This window comes from Pleurodeles waltl, chromosome 1_1, assembly GCF_031143425.1.
Source record: "Pleurodeles waltl isolate 20211129_DDA chromosome 1_1, aPleWal1.hap1.20221129, whole genome shotgun sequence".
NCBI classification, from domain to species: domain Eukaryota; kingdom Metazoa; phylum Chordata; class Amphibia; order Caudata; family Salamandridae; genus Pleurodeles; species Pleurodeles waltl.
Genome location: NC_090436.1, coordinates 668,142,872 through 668,161,882, shown reverse-complemented (window position 1 = coordinate 668,161,882; position 19,011 = coordinate 668,142,872). Strand labels below are relative to the sequence as shown.

At 43.3% G+C, this 19,011-nt stretch overlaps 1 protein-coding gene across 1 annotated transcript in view; it reads left to right on the top strand.

The window, feature by feature from the left end:
• Positions 1-19,011, top strand: part of SRFBP1 (serum response factor binding protein 1) — a 250,749-nt gene that overhangs the window by 187,606 nt on the left and 44,132 nt on the right. The window lies entirely within an intron of this gene.

Below are 19,011 nucleotides of genomic sequence, written 5' to 3'. Positions count from 1 at the left end.
GTGCTAAAAAAGTGACTTGATGCACAAAGGTTTCTGACCTGCTAGGATTATGGGTAATGTGTGAGGTGGCCCAGTTACTGAAGGGGAGAAAAAAATAGGTGTTAGCAGGATAGAGTGTATGAGAAGAGGAGCAATATGTGTTTGAGCATGAGAGTCTGGGGTAATATGTAGAGTAGGTTAGGAGGGATTGGGGTGATAAAGCAGTGAGTGTGAAACTATTGTCATGGAGAGTGAGAGAAGGAATTAGAGACCAGCGGATAGGAATAGAATGTGATAGCGGGGTGGTGTCAAATAAGGAGCATGGGTGGTGGAAGGAGTGGAAGACACTTAAAAAGAAAAAAGTTATGAGAGGACGCATCATGGTTGGTTAGATATGACTGTAATGGTGCATGACAGGACAGCTATTCTAAGCTGGAGTGATGATCCCAGGTAATGCAGGTTGAAGGGGTCGGTCAGTGTCACCATAGATGCAATGTAAAGAAGACAAAGAAGCAACTGAAAAGAGTCAACCATTATTGCAATTCCACTTATGGAGTCATCCAAACAGGCGCAACCTCATAGCAGATGCCACTTTAGTAAGGTAGTCCAGGTGGGCTTGTCACTGGTGTAGTATGTCTGAGAGGCCTACCCAGTAGCAGTGTTAGGGCAACTGACAGAAGGACCTAGAGAGTGCAATAGTAGCCTCTGTGTTCTGGAAAAACCCAACCAAGGCCAGCAGTTAAACGTGAGTGACAAATGGGCTGAATGCTGATAATTGCAGATTGATGGGAGGTTTAGGTAATCTACATGGAGTCAATTATATGCTGGGGAGCAGATTGTTTATGTCCCAGGAAGGTCAGTCTGAAATAAAAAGAGCCACTAAGATAGCCTTTACCTAAGTGCCACTACCTGAATACGTTTTTATTAGAGTTTACATAAAGGGGTTCAGTGGGACGAGTAAGATGATGTCATGAGATGCTAGGTCATATATGGAACATATTTAACCCTTACTAGCATGGTTGGCACGTAGGTACAGATTCAAGGAGGCCTCTTTACCTACCAGTCGTCACTTTCTAGGCACAAGAATAAATTGACTGCAAATCTCAAAGGGAAATGGGGAGATGATTGTAGAGTTAATGTGTAAAATTATCTTAGAACTATGATGGTAGTGATCACCTGTGGCTGAGATTAATGCAAGCATTCTTTCCACATTCCCCCTAGTGCTATGCCAGACATGGGTTCCTTACTGATGCTTTTTGTTACAGTGCCTAATCTTTAAAACTAATTAGCTACAAAGGAGATAGTGATCCAAATGGTTAGGTGGTTGATCTCCTTGCAAAACGAGACTGAGCAGGACCTCCCCATATCTCCTGAGTGCAATCTTTCACTTTGATTATGACTAGGAAATGCTGTGTCAGGGTGGAAAACACAAATATTTTAAGAGGCAAAAATTGTTGTGATGAAGGATATGGCCTCATTGGTTTGTCAAGGACACCAGTAAAGCTTAGATATAAAGTTAGGCTTATTTTTATTTTTATTTTTTTAAATAATTTTCGACCAGCGGTTCTAATATAAACGGTGCTCCAGGGTTGCAGCGGGCATTTGCATCGGCTTTCTGTATCCCATGAGCACTCTGGTTTTACACATGCGTTGAATTGCCATCCGCCACTGCTTTTATGGACTCAGGTGTTCTCAAGAAATGATTAAAGGCGTTTTAGTTTTACTCCTGTATATATTGAAAGCGGATAACTGACTAACATTTTAAATATATAATTGGCCACTGAGCTTAGCTTTTGAACAAAAAGAGAAGCACTGATTTTATATTCTTCTTTCTACGTAGTTCTTGTCTAGTGGAAAACTCATCAGGCGACTCAGCATTGTGAAATGCTTTTTTTGGCTGCCACGTAGTCGCCTGTACTTGTTGCAGAGCCAAGCTCTGGTTTGTTCATGTCAGGGAAGGGTCAGTAAACTGCTTAAAGTGAATACCTTCATTCTGTACTCAGTATGAAGTACTGAGATCTGCAAAGACGCGCTGTTTTCAAGATTTTCTGGAATTAGTAATAACCTTTGCCAATCGAGACAGGCCGAGTTAATTACCATTTAGAGGGCACCGAAACCTGAGGTACCCAGACATCTTGTACAACAAAAGCTATCCACGCATCTTTTTGTAGATCTGATTATTCCTACCTGGGGATGGGTACTCACAAAAATGACTTAAACATTTTCCGACGTTTTGATCAACAGTTTACCTCTTTACTGTCGAGGTTCATTACAAATAGCCTTTGTGTTTAGCTGTCTGTTGATTACCGAATAAATATGTAACAATTTTGTTTAGCAAGGTTAGGTTAACCTACATGTTAAGGTAGGTTACTTGCGTTTTGTTAACATGTACTGTATGCTGATGACCTCTCAAACGTGTATACTAATCCTGAACAACTCCATTATCGTCGCCGAGCCAGAACTATAAACGGCTCTATAATTTGCATAAATTGCTATGTAGACTCAAGATCCCCAACAGTCTGTATCTGTGCATTAATTCGAACCATGAAAGATTCGAAACGCTGAGCAAATAGCAAGGACAATAGTTGGTGTCCTGTCGTAGCTTAAACTCGTTCAAGTTTTGAGTTAACCCAAACCAGGTAACTGAATTTGCAGTAAAAGTGCTTTGTTTCCTCCCAGGGAGCACATGCCATGCCCATTCCCATCCTTGGAAGATACTGCTCAGAAGTACTCCCATCTACATCATCAAATGTACATTCTGCATCCAATAAAACAGAACTGCGTGTATATTGTAGCTGTGGTCTATCATTGAACATCCTGTGACAAATGTGCATTGTTTGTGGGACAGACTGGCTAGTGCTACCAGTGCCCACGCTTTTAGCCTGTAATTTGGCAAATATATTTCTTCTGTGTTAAACATAGTCATCAGAATATGTGAAATAAAGGGTGACTTTAGCATTTTTTGGGAAAAAGTGCCATAACAGTATCCATAAACTTGAGCTCATAAAGATCCCCCACAGGTTGTCTGCCTTACCATTGGCGTTCTTTATAACATAGCTCTTGCACTTCTTTGGGTGTACTGTAGCATTCTAAATCGTCCTTTTATGGGGTATAATTTGTTCTTGTTACTTGCTCACCACCCTTTTGGTCTATAGTTACCTTAGGGCACGAGTTATAGTTACTTGAGTTAACTCTAACTATAACTGGTGAATTTCTATGATGTTGTATGTTTAAAATGTGAGCCTAACTATAACGTCCCTGTAACCTTTGTTTTTTTTTTTTGTGAATTTCTATTTTAAAAAAAAATCTATTTCCTAACTATAACGTCCCTGTAACCTTTGTTTATTTTCAGTGAATTCCTGTGTGTTTTTTTTAACATATAGTAATTTGAGTTACTATACGTTAATCCAACCAACGCCGTGCACGGACTCAAACCCCCTATAAGCACCCAGCATTGCAGAGCTGCAGTCAAGCCATAGCAAACAGCTCTGTCCTGGGGGTGGGCACCATGGGACCTAGCAGGAGCCAGCCCTGGGGGGGTGGTCCCCAGGGCCGTAAGTGGATCCAAAAGGGGGGAAGCCCGGCATCCTTCCAACGAGAACATAGCCCAGGGGGGTGGTGGTGGTCCCCAGGTGTAATGGGGGTCTGAAAAATACCCCCCTTTCGTTATTTAGTTTTTGCCCCGGGGGTGGTGGTCCCTGGGGCACGGGGAGCCACAGGCCCCCCACATATTATCACCTGAACTTCTCGGGGAGGAAGTGGTACCCAGGGCAGCGGGAGGGGCCCGGCCCTCCACATATTAGAACACAGCCCTTTAATATTTATGGCGGGTCCATCGCAACTCTGTTCGTAAAATACAAATAAAAGCTTTTTAACCGGGGGCAGGGGAACCTTTGGGACACCACCACCAGAGCTAAGGGGTCAGGGTGTTCGTACTGTTTTCTTTTTTTGTTCTTCACCTTTTTTTCCCTTCAGCCGAGTCCCAAGATGGCTGACAACACTTTAACGGCTTCTGTTGTTGAAGTGTTATCGCCCAGTCAGATCTCTGTGCGAGAGCGGGAAGGGTCACAAATCCTTTGCATCGCTATATATACAAATTTGGATTTTCTTTAGTTTCTCTAAAACTACTGAATGGAATTACACCAAAATAAAAAAAAATTGCTTTCTGGATCTAGACCGATCTTTCTGACAAATTTGGTGTAACTCCATCCAGTAGTTTTTGCGCTGTCGCTGTTCAAAATCCCTATGGAAAAATAAATGAGGAAAACCTGTTTTGTCAGTGGTTCATAAAGATGTTCAGAATACATGCTCCTCCAAACCTTGGCCCTTCTGCAGACCACACAGAGAAATTATGACATGGGCCAATTAAAATTGTGGGAGAAAGTCAAAGTGTAAAGGAGAAACGGAGAAAAAGAGAGCTGTTGTCTCGTAGAGCAGCTGCTGCGGAAATTGATTGGAAGGGTAGAACAGGAGTGATTGTAAGACTGAAGACCACTTCTACAGACTAATCTGTTGAATAAATAGTCATATTTTTCGAATTAAAGCATATTTATTTTCAGTTATTCAGCACGATATCATTATTTTTACTAATTTATATGATACTGCTAATAGGCATTGACAAATCTAATAGTTCTGATTTGTTTTACGTGCATGTTTATTGTGTGTTATGTCTGGCTGCAATAAAAGAAGAGGCACTCTCAAATACTAGTTATGTTGGCACACAGTGTGAATTACAGGATTTTAGTTTACGTGCTTTAAGCCGCACCCTTAGTTACATAGGCTACACCTCTTTGAAAAGATTGATTTTCATGTTCTTTGTCCGTGCTTTTTTTTTAGCCCGTCTCCCCCCACCTTTTTCATCCAGCTCAAAGCCCTGTACCTGAAGAACTATGAAATGCAAATCACATCTGTCGCTTTCTATTGTAAACACGAGCCAAACCTATTGTGTATGTTTTCTAATTTTCGATTCGTAAATCTTAAGGACTTATACGTATAATGTAAATCAGCTAACTGTTAAACAACACATATAAAGCTATTTTTGGCATCCAGTGCAGACTGCACAAGCGTTGGAATCTTCCACCGGGATCAAATGCTTGGATTGCAAGTGCTAAAGCAACATTTAACAGACGTCTTCGTCATAACATGCGAAGTCTAGCCAAGCGTTAGATCAACATTCCTATCATATTGGGACAAATGTCAGACTTTAACTGGTGACACCACCTTTCTAATTTATCAGGACTTAAACGAATGGCCAGATAACCATATGCGTACATAGTTTGGATTCCTTACTAATTGAGAGGGTACTTTTCTTTCCAGAAACATTAGCAGGCTTCAAGCAATTACAGGAGATAAGCCTGTGTCTAAGAAATAATCCAATTATACTGTAGTAGCTGTTTATTTTTTAAATAAATATAAATAGCTTATTGTGTGTCTTCACACTGAGGAAACCTAGCAGCGTTTCTGACTGCTTTTAAGTCTTTGCAGAGTATAATTGAATAGGATATGGATTTTTGATGCAGCGTTTAAAATGCTGTTTTTATTTGCCTCCTGTCTAAACATGTTAAATTCGCATATTCTTTTCTTCTGTCACTGATTATTAATTGCCTTAGTCTTTTAATTTTAAGCATTTAAAAAATGTGTGTAGAGTTCTTAAGAAAATTGTTCTAAAAGTGTAAATATAATTACACGCAATTCTAAATAAAGCAACACAAATATTACGACCTTTATGAGTCCTATGCAGATTGAATCTCACCGAACCGAGGCAGCAGAATAGTGCTTCCACTTACAAAGGTGGTGCAAAGTACCACTGCCTGTAACAGTATTATTAGGTAATAAGGATCTGTGGAAATTGTGGACCGGTTCACAGAGGCCCTTGCTTGGAAGTTATGGCTCGACTGTTTAAATTGGAGTCGGACCAGGCTGGGCTAACGTGAGGTGGCATGATGGACAAAAGAACAATGGGTTAGAATCCTATCCCGAGGGATTGCCAGTGGCTAATCAAATTTTAAAAAGAACAGACAATGGATGGAATGCAGAACAAATCAAACATTCACCCCCAGTCACAGGTCTGTGTTTAATCCATCGTTTTTCTGCTCACCATGTCACCCCATTTTGGATCCAGCCATATGCAAATCAGTCTTGACCTTGCTCCCCATGGAAACAGTCCAGCCCGAACTGCCAGGCCATGTCCTTCCTGGACCAGAAACAAGCATCCTGGGATCGGTTTCATGGTATCACCCCTTGTCAACCAGACTAGCTTGAATCCAGTGGAACAGTGAGCACGGGACAGATGTCTGGGCATACCCTTCCCATTTAGGGTGACAAAAGCAAAAAGAGCAGATGATAGATGAAATGCTGAACAAATCAGTCACCCCTAGTCACAGATCGGGGTTTAATCATCACTGTTTTGCTCACCATGCCACCCCAGTTTGGATCCAGCGATATGCAAATCAGTCTTGACCCTGCTCCCAATTGGAAGAGTCCAGCCCAAACTGCCAGACTAGCTCCTCCCTGGACCTGAAACAAGCATCCTGGGACCGGTTTCACGGTATCACCCCTCATATGCCAGTCTAGCTTGAATCCGGTGGCATAGTGAGCACGGGACCCACGTCTGTTCATGCCCTTCCCACTTAGCTCAACAAAAGCAAAAAGAACAGATGATGAACGAAATGTGAAACAAATCAAACATTCACCCTGTCACATATCTAGGTTTAATCCATCGTTTTTTGCTCACCGTGCCACAAATTGCAAGCATCCTCCAACTACCCTTTGCGTGCTGAGCATTGGACGCACGTCAGGGTCCAGTGTCCATGTAAGGCCTTAGTTCAAACACACGAAAGGTGATGGAAGGGATGCTTGCAGTAACCATTTGTGCTTTTGATGGTGCAAGATATTTATTATGCAGGCTTAGACCACACATTCATGTGACTTCTAAGTTGCAGGTGCTACTACTTTTTTTTAGAAGCCACATTGTGGAGATATATATGTTAAGCAAAATTGTCTTGCCAAGGTCGGTATTGCTCTGTTTGTAAACTATTATTATGCCAAAATCCATAGTACCCCATATATAAAGCACCATTGTCACGCGGGAATCTGGACTTTCCTGATATGTAAAGCACAATTCAAAGGAAAGCATGCACTTCCCCTGATCGTGCCAGAATCTACAGTGGCCAGACATCTAAAGTATGACTGTTATTCCAGCAACCAAATTGACTGATGTGTAAAGCCCAGTTTCCATGCAATTACCGTTGCTAGCATGCGGGCAACCTCAGCTTTCACAATCCTCTCCATGCGATCATGCACCCATTGACATGGGATAGGGTGAGGATCCTGATATATTTCAGGCATCTACTTGTCCGTTCGCTATGGCAAGTCATATTTTATGAGATCAATCTATTTTATGGACCTATGCGCCCCTTCTGGCAAGTTGACAAAGAAAAGGTGTTCTGTTCAGTCAAAGTCAAGGAGTAGTAAAGAGGCTTTTAAATCTTATCTTGTCACATTTACTCTGTGTTCCGTGATAGGGTCAAAAGTCAGTTTGTCTTCTTACAATTATTTTTCCTCTGACTGCAAAGTCCCAGGATTTTGTAAGGTGATCTGTCTGATCTACTGTGCAAAGAGGGTGAAATGAAAGTGTGTGGGATGTCAGGCCTTCCAACCACTCAACATTTAAATAACTAAGTCAACTGTGCAAACATTTCAAAATGTATTTCAGTAGTTGTGAAAGCCCATTTTTCCTATGTGATGAAAAAAAATGTTTTATTGGAAGGAAAGCAAGTCGGAACACTTTACTTGGTGATGTGGTAATGATAAATATGGTTTCTGCAATCCAGTTTTCACAGATTATTGTCAAAGCACTATATAGTTTTATCAGTAAAGCTGCAAGTTAGTGGGGAGGTTTTTGGAAATTTCTTGAAAACTTATTGTCTGTAAATGACAGTGTGCTACCACATCATGCTTTAGTAATATATTTCTTAAAACTGAGTGTTTAAACATACACTGAGAAACACTCCTGCCCTGATGTCAATGCTATTAGTAAACTAAGAAGCAATTCATGGACCGTGTGTACGCTATATCCGGGCTAGATCCTTAATATGCATGGAGCAAACCTTTAGTCTATTTATTCAAACAAAAGAGATTTGTTTTGGTACGGCAGAAATGCTGAACTCACATGGTGGCAGGTGCACTCATGTGAGAATAAAGTAAAAGGCGACTCTAAAATAAAATATTTGCCTAGGATCACACAATTTGAGACCCATTTACAGGTAATTTCAGTTAGGTCGAGTAGGTTATTCAAGATACTCGACCTGCAGTTCTAGTAACATTTTTATGATTTTTTGAGGGATATGTTAGTGCTTCCATTAGTATATATAATGTATATTCATCACATGCTAGATGCTCAGTATGACACTAGGGACAGACGCCATGTGCTGCCCTTCTTTGTTGTGCTTCTGCCTTTGGTTTCAAGGTCTTACTCTGGTAACCCACATATGAATCTTTTAGTGCACAATAGCATGTGTATGTCATAGCTCTGATTTACACTTTTCCTCCTTCTCTGAAACAAATTAGACGTTCTGCCTTAAGAGTAAGCAGGCCACTCTGGTGCAGGCAGTGATAGGGAATTGTAAATGATTGAGTCCATGCAGCAGACAGATCTGGGACATGGCAGCTCATCCAGGCCTAAAAGTAGCTCCCTAGCTTGCAACTCCCACCAAAATGCCAGCATTGTCTATAGCCGTTCAGGCACTACGAAGTATAACCACTGTTAGAAATAGGGTCTCTAGTTGACAGTGGTTTGCTCCCTGTCCAAGTAGGGACCCTCACTTTAGTCAGGGAAAGGGAGCCACTCAGCTAAGATGACCCCTGCCCCTCCCCCCCATCTCCCCTCCCTACCCCACTCCCCGGTAGCTTGGCACGAGCATTCAGATTATCTCCGAGGCAATGTGTAAAGTATTTATACACACACACAGTAAAACAGTAAAAACACTACAAATGTCCTCCACAGTACTCTAGAATAATAATAACCAAAATGTATCTGAATAAAACAAGACTAAAATGACAAACATCCGACATACACAAGAAAAGATACACATTTTTAAAGACCAAATCTCAGTAAAGTGCTTAGAAACACAGTGGGGCTTATTCTAACTTTGGAGGAGGTGTTAATCCGTCCCAAAAGTGACGGATTTACCACCAGCCGTATTACGAGTCCATTATATCCTATGGAACTCGTAATACGGCTGGTGGTATATCCGTCACTTTACCGTCACTTTTGGGACGGATTAACACTCCTCCAAAGTTAGAATAACCCCCAGTATCTCCGACTGGGGCTATCACAACGTCTTCCCGCAGTCATTGCACTCAGCGGGGACCATGGACCGGTGCAGGGAGCCGCACAGTTAGGCAGTGGTTCCGAAGTTGCTCTGAAGTGGATGTACTTGGTTTCTTCTTGATTACACCAGAGCTCACTCCCATGAACTCAGGAACTAGATTTGGCACCACTTTGCGAGTCAGGACTCTCAGCAAGAGAGTCTAGGTGCTGGCAGATGAAGTCTTTGATGTCCTTGAGACTTCTATCAGGAAGCAAGCTCAGTTCAAGTCCGTGGAGAACCTTGGAAAGCCAAATGTATAAAGCAAAGTCTAGTCCTTTCTCTCTGATGACAGAAGCAGTAGGCCAGCACAACAGAGAAACAGGCAGAGTGGCAGTCTCTCTTATGGCATCCACCACTTCTTCCTGGGAGAATGTCCTCAGTCCAGAAGGATTCTAAATTTGCTGTCTCAGAGGTCCTATACTTAAACTATTTTCTGCCTTTGAAGTACACAAACTTCAACGGAAAGTCTTTGCAGTGCACAAGACCCTGCCTTTCCTGTCCTGGTCGCAGACACACTCCAGGGCGTTGGAGACTGTTTTGTGTAAGGAGAGGCACAGCCCCATTCCGGTGCAAGTGTCAGCACTTCCCACCACTCTAGCACAGGAAGACACATAGGGCTATGCATGGCACACCTAAGCTCCCTTAGTCTGACTATCTTAGAGTGAATACACAAACAGCCTGTTAGAAATGTGGTCTCTAATTATCAGAGGTATATACCCCTGTCCAAGTAGGGACCACAATCCTAGGCAGGGTAAGTCACAACACAGTCCAAATTATCCTGTGCCCACCCTCCATTAGTGTGGCACTGAGCACTCGGGCTTAACTTAGAAGCCAATGTATAAAGTATTTGTGCGAGAACATATATGATAACACAGTGAAAACACCACAAAAAGCACAACACAAGTTTAGAAAAATAGAGAATATTTATCTGAATAAAATACTGTTGGAACAATGAAAATCCAATGTACGCAAGCTAAGTTATGATTTTTTAAAGATTAAATCCCACTAAAGCGCTTAGAAACACAATAGCTCTAACAGTGGTTATCACGGCGTAGTTGACAAAGTCGTTCCCAATAATCCGACTCCACAGGCACTGGTCACAGAGTCGCACAGGCCTCCAGGTACAGTACCTATTGAAAATGAAGAAACAAAGACGTTGCACGGAGTCGTGGAGGTGATGCGTCGCTGGGGCCAGTGCGGCGTCAGTTCCTTATGGCATCCGGGGAGATGAGGCACAGATTCCACACTGCGAGGCAGGGGGAAGTGAGCCATCTGTTCCGTCCAGTTGCAGGGGTAGCTGGTGCTGTGTTGGTGGTGATGCGTTGGTTCCTTGAATCGAGTTAGTCAAGATGTGAAGTGTTGTGCAGCCTGTTGTCTTCGCGTGCTGGCGTCACTGAAGTTGTTCCTGGCATTGCTGAAGTCAGAAAAGTGGATAAAAGCCAGTAGATGAAGTCTTGTGTCCCTGAGACTTCAGAGCAGGAGACATGCTCAATCCAAGCCCTTGGAGAGCACTTTTGGGGAAGGCAGAGTCCTTCTAGCACAGTCAGAGACCAGGCAAGCAGGGCAGCAGTCCTTCTCAGAAAAGCAGTCCAGGTAAGTCCTTTGGGCAGCCAGGGAGTTCTTCCGAAAGGGTTATGGTGTTGATCCAGAAGTGTCTGATTTGGTGGGGTCAGAGACCCAGGTTGTATACCCAAAAATGACTTTGAAGTGGGGGAAACTTCAAAGAGTGGTTTTGAAGTGTGCAAGTTTCCCTTTCAGCCCAGTCCTGTTTGCCATGGTCCCTGTGGGGGGTTATCAGTCCTTTTTTTGTGAGGGCAGGCCACTGCCCTGGAAATGTAAGCATGAGCTCCTCCACAGTTCCAGCCCAGGAAGACCCATTCATTATGCAGGTGAATGCAGATGTGACTGAGTGTCCTGTGTTTGTCTGGGTGGAATGCACAAGGGGAGCTGTCAACCAACACAGATGAGACGTGGATTAGAGACTGACTGAAAGGCACAGATGGCAGTAAGTACAGAGAAATGCCCAAATGTCGCATTTCTAAAATAGTAATATTAAATCCAACCTCATGAGAAAGCACAATTTTCTGTTACCATTCTGACAATACTACATATGACCTGGCTTCTCCTTCCAGATCGGAATCTACCACTCAAAAGTATATGAGGGCAGTGCTGATACTAGTCTGTGCGAGGAGCAAGCCTCACAGTAGTGGAAAATGACTTTGTGAGTTTTCCACTACCAGGACATGTAAAACACATAGGCACTTTTCCTGCCTTTTACTTACGTAGCACTCTGCCCTATGGGTTACCTAGGGCCTATCTTAGGGGTGACGTTTATGTAGAAAACGGGGAGTTTAAGGCTTGGCAGGTAGTTTTAAATGCCAAGTCAGAGTGGCAGTGAAAATGCACACAAAGGCCTTGTAGTGGCAGGCCTGAGACATGGTTAAAGGGCTACTTATGTGGGTGGCACAATCAGTGCCTCAGGCCCACTAGTAGCATTTAATTTACAGCTAATCTTCCAATATGCCAATTTGGTAGGAACCAGTGTTACCATGTTTTGGGGAGAGAGCATATGCACTTTAGTACTGGACAGCAGCGGTAAAGTGTGCAGAGTCCTAAAAACAGCAACAAACAGGGTCAGAAAAATGGAGGGAGGCAGGCAAAAAGTTGGGGAATGACCACGCTAAGGCTGTCAGGTCTAAAACTCCCCCTAAATTTGGGTAGTCCTCTGCATACAAATCTTTTATACGCTCTGAAAAAACAGCTTCTGGAAGACTTGAGGGCCCATTTCAAAAGGGCCAAGGCTGCTGCCAGTTCACTGGCACACAGAAGTACCTGTCTTAGATATCTCTCAGGCCTCAATGTGGATTCACACATTCACAAAGTATTACTGCCTTGTTGGGAAAGACACAGTCCTTGTTTTGTTCAAGACATTTCACAGATCTACAGGTCTTGCCTTGGTGTCTGCTCACATGGTAAAGAATCTGCAGTTATGAGTACCGATCAAAAGAATGTTACTTACCTCCGATATCTCTCTTTCTAGTGGATACTCTATCTAAACTCATCTTCCTCAGAGACTCTCTTACCTCTCTGTGGAATGAACTTGTTTCTCCATTATAAAAAGTTTCCCATGTAGAGCTAGGCATACGATCATATCTGATCATTCAACATCTCAGTGTGCAACGACATAGGCAAAGTTCAGGAAGAAAGTGACAGCAGTACGTAGGGTTGGCAGTTACATGTGGCTCCAGCATCACATCTGAGATGGGACAGAGTTCATGCAGTGCCACACTGTGCCTCCGACTGGTGTGCAAGGGAATGGCTGAAAATATTCTCTAGGTGCAGTCTGGTACCTAGTGGTATTTACAAGTTGAGGAAGCTGCTGTTGCATAGAATATCCACCTGAAAGAATGTTAGCAAAGGTAAGTAACATCATCTTCTAATCCCATATAGTCACATGATGTATGTACACTTTTATTCAATGTGTAGTACTGAAAAAATATGTTTGCAAAATATATTTTCATATTTGCTATTGGAGAATGCATATTCTTCAAGTCTCTCTCGAGTGCATTTCACAAGCTGCAAAAGGTGGGATGCCAAATTTCTTGCCTGTTTTAACAGATATCTTATTGCCATTTTAAGAAAATAGTACATTTCAATAAGGAGAAACAAAAAAAAAACCTGGATAGGAGAGTCCCTCTTATTACCGTTGCCACTGACATTTACATTATGCTCGTTATTAGGACTCATCTCTCTCTTAACTGCTCCCACCCCCAACCCCCCATCAAAAAACTCTCTTGAAACCCTATTGACTGCATCCAGTGCAGTTTGGCTATCCTCCATCCCTATCCAGACCTGGAGTAGTTCCTGAAAGCTCTCCTCTCCATAATATATTGTTTTTTTGGGTGAGAAAAGGCTGAAGCCCACCAATTGGGCAGCAAGGGAAGAGCTGGGGGGAAGGGGATATGTAAGTTCAGATAAACCCTTCACCAGGTACCACAGCAGAGATCCTCTACTGCTCTTCAGATATGAGGTGTGCACCCTCTGAATTGCTATTTCATTTTTCCTTGCCCAACTTAGTCTACAGTATTTGATTAAATTGAGTGATTGTGAATGAGTCACTTCTCATCCAACATAAAGTAATAGTTAATTTTGCTGCCCCATGCACAGTAAAGCTACATACCACTCAGAATTATCCATATGTCCACAGTTGTCTGGTCAGACCCCCAGTATAAAGGTTTTTAGACTGAATGGAAGGGGAAGCACAAGAAAGGCTGAAATTTAGGGCAACCCCACCATATTTGTAGATTGTCCCCCACCAAGCCAAAATCTCTTGAGCAGTCCATTGTGGCATTCAATTACATTTTAACTGGGGTGTTGTGCCAATTGTATATTAATTTGTTGTGTATCTCTGTACTCCTCATGCTTAATGAGATTTCTGAACATCCCTTCTGATCATTCCCCACTTTCTGTCCGTACACTAGGTTTCCAAACATTATCGCCTTGTGCTTGTTTGCCTAACGCACTCAAACAGTCACTCCTTGAGTAGCTTCTATAACTGTGAGGTTGTGCCCCCCAAATCTGAGTTTTTCTTTCGCCTTTTCATATGTCGTCTTTTGCCTGGAGACCTCTGCCCTCATCTTCTCTACAGATCACTTTAGACGGGCTTTCAGTAGGGTGGGCTGGATGATTTTGATCCTGGTAATGGAGAAGTTGCAATTCAGACAGAATTTCATATTTATTCTGCCCCTGAAGTCATTCTCTGTGTTTCCTCCTTCCAACTGCAGGCACATAAGCAATGCACTTTCACTGCCGGTGAGCACAGTCCCTAACCTTTATCTTATGCTAGCCAAGGCTAGGGGTAGCCAAAATGGATCCGTGTGGTTTCGTCACTGTAGCTCATATACACACCATGCATGTGCTATACGTATAACCATGCTTAACATGTACGTGGGATGCCGAACCCAGGGTCTGAGCAAGTGCAGATGACAAATTTGACTCAGGTGGGCACTAGGTCTAATCTCAAGTGACCCAGATAAAAAGGTCACACTATTGAATTTTGTAACCATGGTATGCTGCCATGCCAGCTCTGATGTTCTAAATCCACGACACGGACTATAGTCCACTGTCAACAATGATGGCATGAGGGGTGTGCCCCTCACTGTCACAGGAAAGATCCATTACCTCTCATTGTCTGTCACAGACAGGCCTCTGCAAACATGCTTGTGCTATGCATATTTGTATAGTGAGCTAACCACCCATTAGAATACCCAGAAGCTTCGCAAATTGGTTGGTAGAGGTCTCCCAGAAGATTTATTTGAAAAGCTTGGTTTTCAGCTTTTTACGGAACTCAGAAAGCAATGAGGAGGCTCTGATGTGCTGTGGTAGGTCATTCTATGATTTGGGGGAGACGTATGAGAAGGCACAACCGTTTTTGTGTATGGAGGGTACTTGTGTCAGCGGAGGTGCCTGGATTGTTGGTGGAAGTGTATGTGACTGTTGAGGGAGGCTGTGCACTTAAAAACAAAAAAATAGTGCCTAGAGGCAAAAATGCTGCAATTTGATGTTAAGCGGCGTCATTATGGAGTAGTTTCCCAAAATGTCACATTCACTGGCGCCGTTTACAGAGTCGTACGGACCCCCCAGGTACAGTAGAAAACAGGCCGGTACACGGAGTCGGGGAGCAAGGCATCGCTGGATCCGCTGCAGCATCGGATCCGGTGCTACGGGGCATAGGAGCAGAGGCATCGCGAAGAGGCATTGGGTCCTTACTGCAGAGCAGTGGAGGTGAGGTGGCGTCGGTTGCAAGGTGTTCGTCCCTTGGTAATTCCAGCAGAGACAAAGTCCGGCAAAGTCCTAATGCTGTGGGGCGTCCTCATCGAGTCGCGCTTACATCACAGGGTCACAGACAATGCGATGGAGTCAGATGTCACAAACGTCGGTGCTACGACACTCCGATCTCAACAAAGTCGGGCGGGATCAGCGACTGCAGTGATGCGAGGTCTGCAGAGTCGTCTCACTTTTGCGAGGTCCACGGCTTCAGGTGCAGGCGACAGTTGCGGGTTCAGAGCAGCGGCGCCCTTAGTGAAGTCACACGTGTCGTTTCATGGGATTTCACCAGAAATCACTTCCAGGGGCCCAGGAACTGGAATGGCACCCTCTGGCAAGCTAGAGTCCACAGCATGCAGACCCAATACCGGATGGTGCAGCCTTTTCTATCCCTGAGGCTTCAAAACAGGATGCAAACTCTTGGAGATACCTCTCAAGCAGGAATGCAAAACAAAGTCCAGTCTTTGTCCCCTTTCACAGGCAGAAGCAACAACTGCAGAATACCCGAACAAAGCACAGCCACAGGCAAGGGCAGCACTTCTCAGCTCTTCAGCTCTTATCCTTGGCAGAGGTTCCTCTTGAATCCAGAAATAATCTTTTGGCGATCTAAAGTCTGGGGTTTTAGGTCCACTGCTTATATGCCTTTCTGCCTTTGAAGTAGGAAAACTTCACAGCAAGGTCTCTGTTGTTCACACGATCCTGCCTTGCCCAGGCCAGGCCCAAGACATACACCAGGGGGTTGGAGACTGCGTTGTGTGAGGGCAGGCACATCCCTTTCATGTGTGAGTGACCACTCTTCCTTCCACTTTAGCACAGATGGCTCATCAGGATATACAGGCTACACCCCAGCACCCTTTGTGTCACTGTGTAGAGGAGAAGCACAAACAGCCCAACTGTGAAACTGACCCAGACAGGGAATCCACTAACAGGCAGAGGAGCAGAATGGTTTAAGCAAGAAAATGCCTGCTTTCTAAAAGTGGCATTTTCAAACTAACAATCTAAAAGCCAACTTCACTCAAATATGTTTTTTTAAATTGTGAGTTCAGAGACCCCAAACTCCTTATTCCTATCTGCTCTCAAAGGGAATCTGCACTTTAATAATATTTAAAGGCAGCCCCCATGTTAACCTGTGAGAGAGATAGACCATGCACAGTGAAAACCAAATTTGGCGGTATTTCACTGTTAGGACACATCAGTACATGTCCCACATTTAACACACACTGCACCCTGCCCATGGGCTACCTATGGCCTACCTTAGGGGTGTCTTACATGTATAAAAAAAGAAGGTTTAGGCCTGTCAAGTGAGTATACTTGCCAAGTCGAATTAGCAGTTCAGACTTCACACACAGACACTGCAGTGGCAGTTCTGAGCCATGTTTACAGAGCTACTCATGGGTTGCACAACAAGTGCTGCAGGCCCACTCGCAGTATCTGATTTACAGACCCTGGTGCGCTTTACTAGGAATTTGTTAGAAATTCAAATATGCCAATCATGGAAAAAAACTATTTCACATAGAGAGCACTTGCACTTTAGCATTGGTCAACAGTGGTAAAGTGCCCAGAGTAACCAAAACAGCAAAAACAGAGTCCAGCACACCGAAACAACTTGGGAAGTAGATGGGGCCCATGGCAAGGATGCCATGTTTAACAGGGAGGAAGAAAGAGAAAATGTAGAGTGGAATTTCTACAAAACGTAGAAGTAAAGTGAGCAGGCATATCAGACTTACACTAGATGGAATAGGAAAACATTGTATCTAAAATGACAGCATGTGTGTGATATATAGAACAGTTGAGAGAGAAGAAACGTATGCTGGTTGGGCATTATTTTATGAAAGACGATTGTAAAGTATGTGTGTGAGATGCAGTAAAGCTTCAGCAATGACCCTGTATGACAGCAGGTATGTGGAGAGGTGTTTTTGTAAAGGTTGCCTGGAATGTAGACATTTGTTCCTCACAATTGAGGGCAGTGGGTTCACATTTTGGTAGCCGGTCAGAAGTGAAGTCTCTTCAGTAGCCTCAGGAGTTTGCAAGATCAGGCACCAATGGTAAAAAGTGTGGTGTGCAAAAACTGCGTAACCAACCCATATCCGCTTGCTCTCTGCAGTTCCCTTTGCCATATGACTTTTGTAGGTCAACCTTCCTCATGAGGGCATCATTGTGGCTTTCCTGGTTAATCTTCTCTTTGACCAAGGGCCAGGCTCCTCTTCAGTTGTTCAATAGACTTCTCTTTATGTCCTAATGGATAATGGGAGGTGACTGCAGTGATTTGGGAGGTGTGTTCTGGGGCCACAGCTGCCGGGTTTGGGCATATTTTTGTTGGGCCTCATTTTGACTTGTGCATTGATATGCTTATGAGCACCTGTTCTGTCCTTTTATCTGTTTAGTAGTTCTTAGAGCTGTATTAGTGGTATGATTGCGGAAACTGTGGACAGTATTGTATCCGCCATAGGTCAATCACAGGTTATTTTGATCCGCTTAAGGGTTTGCTTTTTTCCTTTTGATGTTTCAGATATTATGGAAAGGACATCTTATAATGGGCTATTGTTTCATGGATGGTGTGTTTTGTAATTGGACAATACACAGGACAGGTCTCTGGTATGTGCACTGTGGCAGAAGGAATTGGTTCTGTGTAAGGATTAATGAGTAGTCTGTTTTAAGTTACAGGAAGTAGTGGCAGCTTCACAGAAGTCTTCGAAGATATGCTTTTTTGTTAAAGATTTTTGTTGGTAGATGGTCTGAGGTACATACAGGTGCATGTGCAAGCTCAGGTTGGTCAACATATGAAAGACAGGACGCCTGTAGGAGATAATGGTAGGAAAGCATGTGCAAGATGGACAGAGGTGTACATTGTGAGATAAGGGAGAAGTGAGAGCAAAAATAGGAAAGATGTGTGAGTAATGGTAGGGGATAGTATGCTGGCTGTGAGCAGGCAAATATTTAAGATCTGGAAGAGTAGTGTAAGCATGATAAGGGAGAGCATGTGTGAGATGGTGCAGTGAAGCGTGTTGGAAAATGATTAGAGAAGCCTCAGTGAAATGGAGAAATGGAATCTGCTTAAGATTTGGTATGAGAAACCTGAGCTGGATGAGAAAATAAAAGTTTGCGAAGTGTGTAAAAAGTGCAAAGGGCAATGCAAGATATGAGTCAACTTGTCTGGAAATGAGAACTGCACTATAGATCGGATACAAATGATCTTAGCAACATTTTAAGCTGTTATACCAACTTTAGGGTCCCCTTTGATTGGGTAATGAGAATTTGTAAGAAAGTGAGGTATCATAGGACATCTGGCAGGTATTTCCGTGAAAGATGCTGGAAAGTGATGTGTGTCACAAAGAAGCATTTTCAAAATGGTGCAGGAAGTGTTGCAAGACTGCGGCACAATAGTGTCTTCATGATTTTGGTAGGGGCACGTCTGAAATGTGCGCAAGAGAGAGGAAGACAGGTAGAGCATTAATGAAAAATAGTATGCGTTTTGGGTGGTGTGTAGCTTGTGGATGATGTGTGTCACAGACTGGGTGAGTTCAAATGTGTTGGGCAGAGCATGCCTGATTGTGGGGTGTGCAAGGTGTGGAATGGGCTATATGCAGGATAGGACAGGTCAAGTGTAAGATGGGTTGATTTCCTAGATTTCTGTTAAGTTATTGAAGGTCCTTGCTCATGAGTTCCACTATCATTGCTTTTTAGCAATGCTGTTTGTTTTTTTATTTCTTTAAACATGACCGAGAATGTCAACGTCTTCCCAAATGTCCACTAAAAGCTACATTGTATATGTCAGAACTCCCAGGTTCTGCTGCTATAGTAAGTAAAAGCTTGAACCTTTGCTAAATGATACCAT